This window comes from Equus asinus, chromosome 25 (genome assembly GCF_041296235.1).
Source record: "Equus asinus isolate D_3611 breed Donkey chromosome 25, EquAss-T2T_v2, whole genome shotgun sequence".
Taxonomy (NCBI): Eukaryota; Metazoa; Chordata; class Mammalia; order Perissodactyla; family Equidae; genus Equus; species Equus asinus.
The window spans coordinates 14,986,914-14,999,645 of record NC_091814.1 but is presented as its reverse complement, the minus strand read 5'-3'; the positions used below and the strand labels follow the sequence as shown (position 1 = coordinate 14,999,645).

The window sequence follows — 12,732 nt, the reverse complement described above, 5'->3', positions numbered from 1 at the left end:
ACATAAAATTAATTAAGATAATAATCATAGTTCACCCCTTGTCAACTTGACACCCATACACATTTCCTTAAATGATATTTAATCTCCAGATAAAGACAATGACAAGGCCACACATCCAGCTACCATGATTCAACTATGCTGTGTACAACAGAAGATGCACGAACCCTTTCCTGAGAAGAAGATGCGAAGCCCTTGAGTCATGTTTACTTTTCTCCTCAAGATCCTTAACTTAAATACTATGTAAAGTTGAACAATATTTAAGTACATAAGTCAATATATTTTATGTTATATGATAAGAGGGTAAGAAAGGGGGAAAAAGATACTTAAGATACACACACACATTTGTGATAAAGCAAGGAAGAAATACTCATAATAATTAGGTCCTGGTCGTGGTTCTTTTTGCCTGGTGGGATGACCCAACATTCATTCCTGAAGGGTCTGGTCCATTAGTAGTCCTGTCTGAACTGAGTTGTAGTTTTCCATTGACTTTAATCACAGGGTGTGGTAGTACTAAGAAATGCTCCCTGGAATCCCCTGTATTCCAGCCATATTCTTCCTTACTTCCATTGTGGAGTAGCAGTCCAACTTCTTTGTGGTAATCAGGATCAATCACTCCACTGAGCACAGTAATTTCCTTCTTTGCCTGTTTATTCATAGGCATGAAGATGCCAAAGTGGCCAGGTAGCAGTCCTAACTTCCAGTTCAATGACATCATTGTGTCTCCTGGTGGAAGCATTCCTCCCTTTGGAACTATGACCTCCAGACCAGCAGAGTGTAAGGTCACTGGGACAGGAAGCAAAAATTTTGATGGCACATCTCTAGGGGTGATAGTGAGTGGTGCCACTCCCATTTCCACGTTTTGATTCCTGGACCTACACATTCTGGCTATAGAAGAAACAGAAACATATATTAGATGCTGATTTAGAGCACATACAGCTTCCTGAAGAACCTTGCCCCAACCTTGCAAGGTGTTACTACCTAGCTGGTACTATAACTAGATCTTCAAAAGGCCATTCCATAGTTTGATCAAGGTAGTCACTGGAGGATGATAGGGAACATGATAAGAACAGTGAATTCCATGAGCGTGGGCCCATTGCCACACTTTACTTGCTGTATTAGTTATATTAGTCAGGGTTCTCCAGAGAAACAGAATGTGGTTATATATATATAAATATAAATATATATATTTATATTTATATAAAGAGATTTATTTTAAGGAATGGGCTCATACAATTAAGGAGGCTGAGAAGTCCCACATTCTGCTATCTTTAAGTTGGAGACCCAGAAAAGCTGGTGCCATAATTCAGTCCAAGTCTAAAGGTGTGATAACCAGGGGAGCCAATGGTACAGATTCCACTCTGGGTCTGAAAGCCTGAGAACCAGGAGTGCCAAAGTCAGGAAAAGACTCCTGCCTCTTAAGCAATGAGGCAGGAGTAAAAAAAGGGGCAAATTCTACCATACTCTGCCTTTTGTTCTATTCAGGCTCTCAACAGATTGAATGATGTCTACCCACACTGGGAAGAGTAATCTACTTTACTAAATCCATCAATTCAAATACTAATCTCATCCGGAAAGACTCTCACAGATATAGTCAGAAATAACATTTAATCTGGGCACCCCATGGCCAGTAGAGTTGACATAAAATTAACCATCACAGAAATAATGCTGTATGGAATAATCACAATGGATAAGGCATTCTGTATGTTCATGAATGAGAACTTGGGCAGAAGAATTGCATGCAGGGAAGATAAATCCATATCCAGAATAAGTCTCTACTCCAATAAGAACAAACACTGCCCCTTTCATGATGGAAGTGGTCCAATATAATCAACTTGCCACCAGGTAGTGGGCTGATCACCCAGGGGTAATGGTGTCATACTGGGGACTCAATGTTGGTATTTACTAAATGGAGTATTAGACATTCAATGTTTGCTGTAGAAAAGTCAGTATTGGTGAATGGAAATCTGTGATGCTGAGCCCATGCATAACCTCCATTCCTGCCATGATGGCCACTTTGACTATGAGTTCATTGGACAATGACAGGAGTAGCTGGAGAAAGAGGTTGCCTGGTATACATAGGATGGGTCATTCTATCTACTTAATTATTAAAATCCACTCCTGAAGTCACTGTTTGGTGAACATTCACATGGGAGACAAATATCTTTGCCGTTTTTGCCCACTTGAGAGGTCTGTCCACATCTCTTCTCCAGACATTCTCATTACCAATTTTCCAGTCACGTTCTTTTCAAGTCCTTGGCCATTCAGCTAAACCATTGGCCAGAGCCCATGTATCAGCATAGAATTGCATGTCTGGCCATTTCTCCTTCCAAGCAAAATGAACAACCAGATGCACTTCTAGAAGTACTTCCCAATGTGAGGATTTCCTTTCAACACTCTCCTTCAGAGATGTCCCAGGAAGAGGCTGTAGTCCTATATACGTCCACTTTCAGGTGCTGCCTACATATGTACAAACTAGGCCGGACTTTTCCCTTCCTCTGTCAACTGATTGTAGGAAATTCCCATGAAGACGTAAGTGCAGGTTGGGGGACACAGGGTAATTATCAGGAGAAACCATTGGCATTTGGGCCACTTCTTCATGAAATTACTTACTTTCTTGTGCTTTCAGGACCTGCTCAACCTCATTCTTGCATTTACCACTTCTATTTGATGTTGGAGTGCTGCTATGCATGCTTAACTTTATGGCAGACAATACCCAGTTCGTGAAGGGCAGCTGAGGTTTCATAATAACTTATTCACCCATGGTCAAGTTTTCAGTTTCTACTAAGACCCAGGAGCAAGAAAAAAGCTGTTTCTCAAGAGAAGAGTAGTTATCTATAGAGGATGGCAAAGCTTTTCTCCAAAATTCTAAAGATTTCACTGTGATTCAACTATAGGAGCCTGCCAAATTCTCTAAACAGCATCCTTATCCACCACTGACACTTTATGCACTACTGGATCTGCTACATATTATAGTCCAAGTGGCAGAGTAGCTTTCACAGCAGGCCAAATCTGTTCCTGTTCTGAACCCCACTCAAAACTAGTAGATTTTTGGGTCACTCAGTACATGGGCTGGAGTAGCATATTCAAATGAATATCTTACCTACAACGTCCAAAGAGGACCACTAGGTAATGTGCCTCATTTTTGGTTGTAGGAGGGGCCAAATGCAACAACTTCTTCACTTTAGAAGGGATATCTCAACATGTTCCACACCATTGGACCCCTAGAAATTTCAGTGAGACAGAAGGCCCCTGAGTTTTTGTCAGAGTTGTTTCCCACCCTCTGACATGCAAATGTCTTACCAATAAGTCTAGAGTAGCTGCTACTTCTTGCTCATTAGGTCCAATCAGTATAATATCATTGATGTAAGGACCAATGTGGTGTCTGGTGGAAGGGAGAAACAATCAAGATTCCTGAGAGCTAAGTTATGACACGGGGCAGGTGAGTTGTCCTACCCCTAGGTAGGACAGTGAAGGTATATTGCTGGCTTTGCCAAGTGAAAGCAAACTGCTTCTGGTGGTCTTTACTAATAGGTATGGAAAAAAATCTTCTAGTTCAATAGCTGCATACCAGGTACCAGGGGATGTGCTAACTTAAGCAATGAAACCACATCTGGTACAGCAGCTGCAAATGGACTCACCACCTTGTTCAGCTTACAATAACCCACTGTCATTCTCTAAGATCCGTTTTCTGCACAGACCAAATAGGTGAGTTGAATAGAAATGTAGTGGTAGGAATCATCACCCCCTCATCCTTCAAGTCCTTCATGGTAGCACTAATCTCTACAATCCCTCCAGGAATGCAGTATTGCCTTTGATTTATTGTTTTCCTCAGTAAAGGCAGTTCTAATGGCTTCCACTTGACCTCTCTCATCATATTAGCCCTCATTCCACAGATCAGAGAGCCAATGTGGGCATTCTATCAGTTGCTGAGTATGTCTTCTCCAATTATGCATTCCAGAGCCAGGGAAATAACCACGGGGTGGGATCAGGACCCACTGGGCCCACTATGGATGGACCTGAGCTAAAACTCCATTGATTACATGACCTCCATAAGCCCGTATCTGACAAAATAGGGACAAAAGTGGTATCAATTCAGAGCCAGGGTCCAGTTATCCTACAATGTCTGATTATTTCCTATTCTCCAGTGCACAATTACCGTGGTAAAAGGCTGCAGGTCCCTTTGGGGAAGGCTGGGGGAAAGAGTAACAGTATAATGTTTTGGTAGTATGTGAGGGTCCTTCCTCAAGATGACCCAGCTTCCCCTTTGTTCCAGGAGTTCTGGGTCTGTAAACAAGCTCAGGTCTAGGAATTGATTGAGGGACCATGATTCTCTGTTTTTATGACTCAGAGTCTTGTTCACTTGACTTAGAACTCTTCCACTTATCCAAATCAAGTAAGAATTTAGTAGACTTCCTATCTATTTTACTTCTAAGGACACCATGATCAAGTAGCCACAGCCATAGCTCTCTGTGCGTCAGAATGTTCTGACTGCTGCTTTCACTCTGCTGTCCATTATAGTAACCACACCCACTTGGCCTTTGGTGATTAAGTGTTGCCACTTGGCCCCTGCCACCCTGGGATTGAATTATCCCTATTGAATTTAGGTTTCCCAATTCTGTGATATCAGATCCCACTGTAATTTCTCACCTACAGACAAGAACAATCACAGAGCTCTTCACGAATGCTGGAGCTCCCATCATAAATGTATTTCTCACAGTCACGATGAAAGGTGAGTTCTCTGGATCTTTCTAGAGGTGGATGAGCAGATCTTCAATGAAAACTCCACTCTAACATTCCAATAACCATAAGCCTTTGGATCCCTTTCTCTACAGTATACATGGCAGTTCTGATATTTCCTCTTCATTTAGCGTAGGCCACCTTTTGGTCCAGGTTTCAGCTAACCAACCAAACTATTAGAGCCCTGTCTAACTACCCAAGCTACAAACATTTAGTCTAGAATATTTGCTTAGTGGGTCTATACCAATAAATTTAGCCTAATCCAACTTTAAGTTCCTGTCTTAATTATTTCACACCCTTAATATCAATTCCACACATATTCCCTGGGTTTCTGTCTGTAAAGTGGGAAAAATCATGTAGTTCTTTTGGAGTGTAGTACACTTAATCTTGGGTCATACTTTTCACTACACCTTTTGGGGCCTACTGGGACCTGAGTGCAGTTATATGTCTAGAAGCAAAGAAAGATGGTGGGATGGGTCCTGAAGAGAACCAGTAGTGTCCTTCAAGACAATTACTACAGGAAAGACCATTACAATTTCCTTGGGCAATGCAGGGTTAATATCCTCAGATGGGGGTAGTAAGCCTGTTTCTACAGGCAAAAAAAGACTTGGCAGAACTTAAAAATTCAGCGTATCAGGGGCCAGCCTGGTGGGGTAGTGGTTAAGTGTGGCCTGGGGTTCTCCGGTTTGGATCCCAGGGGCGGATACAGCACCGCTTGGAAAAAGCCATGCTGTGGCAGGCGTCCCATGTATAAAGTAGAGGAAGATGGGCATGGATGTTAGCTCAGGGTCAATCTTCCTCAGCAAAAAGAGGAGGATTGGCAGCAGTTAGCTCAGAGCTAATCTTCCTCAAAAAAAAAAAGACAAAAACGAAATTCAGCATCCCAGCTTTATCAGGATCTTCCCAAATGTCCCCATTCCAATTTTCAGGATCCCAAGAATGGGACAGTTAGACACCATATGAAGGTTGATATCAAGCTTTAAGAAGGGCACAACACCACTTCAGTGGGATCTCTGCAAAAATGCATCACCAGTCAAGAAAAAATATCAGACAGACCCAAATGAGGGCATTCTACAAAAACTAATGGCTCTTAAAATATAACCAGCTCATGAAAGACAAAAAGCCTGAAGGACTGTCACAGATAGGAGACTAAGGAGTCATGGCACTAAGTGCAGAGTTGGATCCTGGACTGGATTCTGAAACAATAAAAATTTGCTTTGCTATAAAGGACATTAGTGGCACAAGTGGCAAATTTGAACAAGGTCTGTAGATACTGAGGCCTCAGGGGAACCAGGAGCTGAGGACAGAGTAGGAGAAAAGGATGACATAAGTAGGCATAACAATCAGTCAAGGCAAGAGGGAATGCAGATTTCCAGTTTATTGTGTCACATCGGGCTGGGGAACGCAAAAAGATAAGCTGAGGAGGGACATGGGGTCTGTGCTTTGGGGTTCCCAGGCAGCCACGCATAATGGGAATATGGGGAAGGAGGTCAGTGAATGGGTTTGGGGGAGCGGCTTTGGGCACCTTGGACACCAGGGCGCAAAGATCCTCTGGAACAGGGCTCAAGGCCTCAGCCAGACCTCTCAGCAACACGGGCAGGCCCAGCAGGAGGAGCAGGAACAGGAGGAAGGATCTGGTCATTTGCTGCCCCAAGTCAGCTTTTCTTGGCTCTTCTTGGTTCAGGGTCCACTTCAACAGCAGCCTCCAGAGGACTGCCTGCTCCCCCCTCCGCAGCAGCTGGAGCCCCCCGAGGGCTGGCTGCAGCAGTCAGAGCTCTGGTGTCTGCGGCGGTGGGACCTGCGGCGCCTGTGGTGGCTCAGGCAGCAGCCGCCTCCCCCAGAGCTGCAGCAGCCACCACCCCCAGAGCTGCAGCCGCCCCCTGAGCTGGGGCCACAGCACCCCCCAGAGCTGACACCACAGCAGGAAGAGACTGGAGGGCACTTTGGAGGACACTTTGGGGGGCATTTAGGGGTGGGGCACTTGGGAGGGGGCTGGCACTGCTGCTGGCTCTGCTGGCAGGACATGTCTGCAAGTGGGCGTTCAGGAGCTGAGGGAGAGTCAAACAGCAAGTCAGACCCAGCACACAGAGCCCATGCTGCCCCTTGTCCCTTCAGCATCATTTGTAGCCCCTCTATTCTGAACTGTTTAAATGGAGTCTTAGATAATTAAACACTGGAAGTTTTGTTATTTCCAATAGTTAGGCAAATGCTCTCACACTAATCTTTGAGTCTCATAATTTCTATTTAAGATAGGCAGGGATTATTATGTCTCTTATAAGAAGGAAACTAAGGCAAAAATCAGTAAGAAAAACCTGCCATAATTAAATATCTAGTAAGTGAAAAAGACGATGTCTCCCTTTGTGTCAACCAGAATCCTGAAACTGTTCTGTCTGGAAACCAGTTCAGAATGTAAATATTCTCTTGAAGAAATAAAATTAAAGATTGTTTCTTGGAGTAACTTCCTTGATGATTTTGTTCTGTAAAGATTTGGACGTGCAGATTGCAAATGGTCTGGGAGGCTGGCTGGTCTCATTGGGTGGCTTTCTTATCAAAGAAGCTGAAGAAGAGTATTTTTGTGCATATAGGGGATTTGAAGTCAGGTCTCCTGGCTCCAGTCTGATGCTCTGCCATTTTCAGCACACCAAGGCCTCACACTAATATCTTGGCAGTGACTTTTAACTTGTGTCTGCCTTCTTAGATTCCCAATTCCAGTTCAGTGGGTTTTTTGTTAGTACCAGGGAGTCGATTCTGACTCCTAGTGACACTGTGTACAGCAGAGTGGAACCCTGCATGATTTTTTTGGCCACCCTCTCATCTTCCTGCGCCATATCAGACAGTGCTCTGCTGCTATTCATAGGGTTTTCATGGCCAATTTTTTCAGAAGTGGGTGGCCAGGTCCTTCTTCCTAGTCTGTCTTAGTCTACAAGCTTCAATGAAAACTGCCCACCATGGGTCACCCTGCTGGTATTTGAAATACCAGTGGCATATCTTCCAACATCACAGAAACATGTGGCTGCCACAGTATAACAAACAACAGATGGGTAGTGTGGTTCCTTGACCAGCATCCACGGCAGTGAGAACATGGAACCTTAACCACTAGACCACGGGGGCTGGCTGACATGAGGGTTTTAAAGAGCCCCGAAGCATCATCTGAGCAGCTCTTTCCCCATTGGTAAGAACTACTGTCTCTGGCTCTTCTTTGCAAAGAGGGTCATGATTTTACTCTCAAAGTTGACATCCACTTGTGAAAGCTGTCCTAGTAAAGGCTGATGGTCAGTGCTTCGATCCCCTCTGACCCGAGAGCCCAGCCAACTGGAGCTCAATTTGGTACAGCACAAAGGCACAGCTATCCAATTCTCCCTTGGGGTCCCAGTTGGCTTACTCCCTCAGGTACACCTTCCCTCAGTCTTCCTGAGGCCTCTCTCCCCCAGTCCCCAAGGACTCTGGTCCCACAAGGCCCTGCCCCACCTACCCTTCTGCTCTGGTCTGAGCATCCCTCTGTAGAAGGCTGTCTCCCATTCCCAGAGGACACTCACCAGTGCACAAGCAGCACAGAGCTCGTCAGGTCCTCAGGAGGGAGTGGATGGAGGTGCTCTGGCCCTGGGCCTTTTTATCTTGGCCTTGGGCTCTGCCTTCAGTGTGTGAGACAGGGCCTGGGCATGAGAGGCCCCACCTCCTGCCACCCACATGGGTCCTGTGACCTGTGACCGGGTGATGACTGGCAACTCCTCCTCTGGTTCCCTCCATGGGTCCCAGGGCAGCTGCTCCCACCTAAGAATAGGACTGCTTAGAAACGGAGGCAGGAAGAAAAATCCCTACAATCATTCCCATCTCACTCTCCCTGGAGGGTGGTTGCCTTGCTTGTTTTGGAGCTTGAGTTCCCAAGCACTCTTTTCTCGTCTCACAAATCTTGACTCAGTGGCTCTGCGCAATCCGTTTAAACCAAGTTTCATAGAATCCTCCAACTCTTGATTATCTTATGTGTGACTGTGTGTGTGTGTGTGTTTGTGTGTTTGCATGTGCATGCATGTGTATATGTATTATAGGAATTAAGACCCTGGTTAAAGAGTCAGAGAGGCCCAATAGAGAGTCCTGGTTCTGCCACCTATTATCTTCATGACCTTCTGAAAAAATACTGTATCCTTCTTGTTCTCAGTTTTGTCAACCTGCAGTAGAGATAATATAAAAATAACTGTCCGGCGGTGTGTGAGTCAGTGAGCTAACGCAAAGGAAATTTCTGGTAGAGACTTTATAACATTCAATATTCTCTAAACAAGTGACCACGCATTCATTTTTTAAACAATTATAGCCACTTTCTAAGGAGAGTGGATCTGTTAGAAAATATAAGACCCTATTGTTTTACTGAGGTTATCACTAGGTTTTAATAAGAAAATGTGAATGAGGGATGAAGTTTACAGAGGTTGGAGAGAGAGAGGACTGAACTGCTAATTAGGGCGAGAATTAAGATTTTCCAGGGCTTGTGTAGGAGGGCTGAAGTGAAGTCCACAGACAGGAAAAAGGAAAGATAGTAAAGAGACAGTGAGACAGTGAAGGCCGAATACCGTCTGGTGTCAAGGAGCGAGGAGAAAGACACTTCTAGTGGAGTGGATGTTGGCAGACGTTTAAGAACAGGAATACCTAATATTTCACATGATTTTTTGTCTCTTTCTGCTTTATAAGCCTCTCTCAACACTTAGGCTCTTAGGGCCTCAATTCGGTTATCTATATGAACACAGGCTTTTCTTGAAAGAAATATTGATATTTTCACACTTTTAGGATATTAAAGGAAAGGGCCAGAGTTCACACCTGGGTTGGTAATGAGTCAGATAACAAGAGCCCTATCCTAGTACGAGATTATTAAACAATGAGAGAAATTTATCAGATGAAGGAGAAGTCAAGCTAGGGATGATCATATGAAGAAAGTCCACTTCCCTCCAAGCTTGGGGAAGAATTCTGGAATTCTCTAGATGTGACTGGATATTGATTTGATAATGTCTAGGTCACTTTGTGCAGTATGAACCCTACTAGTATGTGGTTGAAATACGTGTGTGTGTATATACTTGTGTATATGTCTACTTAGAGATATTACAGAGCCTGTGAGAGAGACTAAATATGCAAATATACACACATATGTATGTTTCTCCCAGCAACTGGTATTGCCTGGTGTCCAGCCTTCCCTAAACTGTTCTGCCTCTTATCTACCTTTTTTCTCCTGTGTTCTCTTCTTTATTAGGTTTCAATTCTTCACTGAGTTCTATTCTCCACTGGGTTCCATCCCTCATCCTCAGGAATAATTGCCCTAAACCATCAAATAAGTCTCAATTTGGGGTCCCCACTGGGTCCATGGTGAGCCCCAATCTCTATTGACTGATGTTTGAGCCCTGTGCAGTGTGACCCTTTGCTATATCTCCAGTTCAGGCTTTGCTACCTGCCGTTAGAAATGCTCTTCTTAAGCTGAAATGGCCTATTTTCTCTATTTTGAATTTGAACAAATTCTCTTTGAACAAGTTATCTTTGAATGTGTTCCTTCCCGTCAAATTCCCATGCTTCATTCCATGATCTATGCACTTCTAAAACTGTTCTGTTGACATACAACTTGCTGTAATATCATTTTATGAGTCCTTTCTCTCAAATGCACTTATAATAAACTCTCCTTAAATCTCCACCTGGGATTTTATATTTCTGTGTCCCTCACCAGCTCCTAATACAGGGTCAGTGCATTCAATGAGTGATGAGTTTAAAAATCTATTCATTAGGGGCTGGCCCCGTGGCCCAGTGGTTAAGTTCGCGCACTCTGCTGCAGGCGGCCCAGTGTTTCGTTGGTTCGAATCCTGGGCGAGGACATGGCACTGTTCATCAAACTACGCTGAGGCAGCGTCCCACATGCCACAACTAGAAGGACCCACAACGAAGAATATACAACTATGTACCGGGGGGCTTTGGGGAGAGAAAGGAAAAAAAATAAAATCTTAAAAAAAATCTATTCATTAACATTAGCCATAACGTTACTTTCATTATGGTTGAAGCCATCATTGTCAGAATTCTCACTCTGAGATATTCACATTACAGTGCACTAGCCTTATCACCCTGCAGAAAGCTGCCACTGAATTACCTGGATATGTCTCATGTTGTTTCAAAGAGTGTAGTCAAGACATTGATTACTTAGCTCACATAGGTAATTTTGATTCAGGAGCCCAGCTCATCCATTCTAAGGATGATGAGACTTAGAAGCTATTCTGTGAATGCCTCTGCTACCACAAAGGGCAGCACCCCAAACATCAATTAATCTGACTTGCGTTTAGGTAATAAAATAGCAGCATGATGTGACATCCTGAGGGCTGGTGTTATATCTCAATGGCTCAGGTACCACTCTAATGAAAACAATGTGTACCAGCAAAGGACTGATTTTCTGAGAGATTATGTTCCTTATGTCATCAGGCTCTCGTAATCCCCAGAGATAGAAGGGAAGAATGCTGAGACCTGGTGAGAATTAATTCAGTGAATTTTACTCTGTGTCCCAGTGCCAGCACTGCACACTTGAGTGATTTTTACTTTGTTTCCTTACACTGAAAACTTCTATTTATAGTAGTAACAATAAATTTGTACTCCAAATTACTAAAAAATGTACCTAATTATTCCTTTATAAGTAGTTGGGTAAAATATTTTAAGCATGGCAAAAAATAATGATAAATTTCATCGCATAGTTAAAAACAATCTGAATGCTAGAAAGTATCAAAGAAACAAGATGAGAGGGGCTGGCCTGGTGACATAGTGGTTAAGTTCACCAGCTCCACTTTGGCAGCCCAGAGTTCATGGATTTGGATCCCGGGTGGGCACAGACCTGCACACCACTTATGAAAGCCATGCTGTGGGAACATCCCACATACAAAATAGAGGAAGATTGGCACAGATGTTAGCTCACGGCTAATCTTCCTCAAGCAAAAAAAAGAGGAAGATTGGCAATAGATGTTAGCTCAGAGCCAATCTTCCTCACCAAAAAAAAAAAAAAAAAAAACCACACAAGATGGGAAAAAATAAATAACTAGATAACTAGCTGAGGAAAAATAAAATATACAAATCAGTAATAGAATTAAAATCTATACAAACGGTAAGTTCCTACAATTTTGCAATAAATAAATGTCTATCTACAAATGAACAAAGTACATAAACAAACAGCTTAGAGAGAAATATAAATGACCAACAAATTTGGAAATTTATTGTTTTTGTTTGGGCATACAAATAACCAAAGAACTGCATATAAAACAAGGATGACTTTTCAGGGATGCAGCTTATCAGACTTATTCCTTAATGTTGAACTGAAAAAGACTTAAAATGGATAGCAAAACTCAGTAATGCTGAAGGTGATCAGAAATGGGTCTTGTGCTTGTGGAAATATAAAGTGACATAACCATCTGGATGGAAATTTAGAGATTCATTGCTCAACAAATAATTATTATTATGTATAGAAATTAAAATTTAAAATTAGCATACTCTTTTATGTAGCAATTGACTTTTAAGAATGTAACCTAAGGAGAAAAGACTTGATAAAGAAAAGATATGTGCATAAGAATGATTGCTAAAAGAAATTACAATAATAGTAAGAGCTAGAAAAGTTGCAAGATATAGGATCAGAATACAGAATAAATTAGATTTATATTAACCAATAATAAATAATTCAAAAATATAATTTCAGGAATTGGTATTTTAAGTAGCAAAAAATACACAATGGGGGCCGGCCAGTGGCACAGCAGTTAAGTGCACACGTTCCGCTTCTCGGCGGCCCAGGGTTCGCCGGTTGGGATCCCAGATGCAGACATGGCACCTCTTGGCAAAAGCCATGCTGTGGCAAGTGTCCCACGTATAAAGTAGAGGAGGATGGGCACAGATGTTAGCTCAAGGCCAGTCTTCCTCAGCAAAAAGAGGAGGATTGGCAGTAGTTAGCTCAGGGCTAATCTTCCTAAAAAAAAAAAATAGGAAATGTCTAAACATAATTTG

General features: G+C 42.9%; 1 long non-coding RNA gene across 1 annotated transcript; it reads right to left on the bottom strand.

Annotated features, from left to right (window-relative positions):
• Nucleotides 1-6,098: 6,098 nt before the first annotated feature.
• LOC123280721 (uncharacterized) lies at nucleotides 6,099-8,326 on the bottom strand. The gene is made up of 2 exons (XR_011498229.1): nucleotides 8,274-8,326; nucleotides 6,099-6,785 (listed from the first exon to the last, which is right to left on the bottom strand). It is a non-coding gene; the product is annotated as an uncharacterized lncRNA (long non-coding RNA).
• Between the last annotated feature and the right edge of the window lie 4,406 nt (nucleotides 8,327-12,732).